The sequence below is a fragment of the Nelumbo lutea genome, chromosome 1 (assembly GCF_056320005.1).
Source record: "Nelumbo lutea isolate HS-2025 chromosome 1, American lotus-T2T, whole genome shotgun sequence".
NCBI lineage: Eukaryota > Viridiplantae > Streptophyta > Magnoliopsida > Proteales > Nelumbonaceae > Nelumbo > Nelumbo lutea.
Genome location: NC_142684.1, coordinates 35,329,470 through 35,330,297, shown reverse-complemented (window position 1 = coordinate 35,330,297; position 828 = coordinate 35,329,470). Strand labels below are relative to the sequence as shown.

The following is an 828-nucleotide window of genomic DNA, read 5'->3' as shown; positions in this document are numbered from 1 at the left end:
TGAAGGTGAGATGGCAGAAGGAAATCACACCCTCTTGGACTATGCTTGTCCAAACATTGATGGGGCAACATCCCGCATTTGCAAGCCCACCATTCATGCCAATAATTTTGAAATCAAGCATGCAATAATTCAAATGATCCAGACAAGCATTCAATTTAGTGGTTTACCAAGTGATGACCCTAATGCACACATAGTTAGCTTCTTAGAAATATGTGAGACATTTAAACATAATGGAGTTAGTGATGATGCAATTTGGCTTAACTCACTCCCTGCAAGAAGTATCACCACTTGGAATGATCTAACCCAAAATTTTTTGGCTAAATATTTCCCACCCTCCAAAACAACAAAGCTAATTAATGATAGTACTACTTTTGCTCAATTTGAGAGGGAATCCTTGTATGAAGCATGTGAACGATTCAAGGAGATGCTCAAGAAGTGTCCTCACCATGGGATACCAACTTGGCAACAGATTCAGACTTTTTATAATAGTATTACCACCTCTAACCGATCCATTATTGATGCAGCCGCAGGTGGTACGATCATGAGGAAAACTCCAGAGGAAGCATATGACCTAGTGGAGGAGATGGTATCAAACAGCTACCAGTGGAGCAATGACCGAACCAACCACAGGGGGGTACACCACATCGATTCCTTTGCAGCCATATCTGCGCAACTTACTAGTCTGAATAAGAAGTTTGATGCTTTTAATATTGCAGTCATTAATACACCATCTAGCATCTCATGCGATTTATGTGGTCAAATAGGACATACTAATTCTGATTGTCAATTAAATAGTCATTTTATTTCCCATGAGAATACTAATTTTAT

General features: G+C 39.3%; 1 non-coding gene across 1 annotated transcript; it reads right to left on the bottom strand.

Moving 5' to 3' along the window:
- Nucleotides 1-346: 346 nt before the first annotated feature.
- Nucleotides 347-453, bottom strand: LOC148874253 (small nucleolar RNA R71). Its single transcript, XR_016106063.1, has one exon. It is a non-coding gene; the product is annotated as a small nucleolar RNA R71 (small nucleolar RNA).
- Between the last annotated feature and the right edge of the window lie 375 nt (nt 454-828).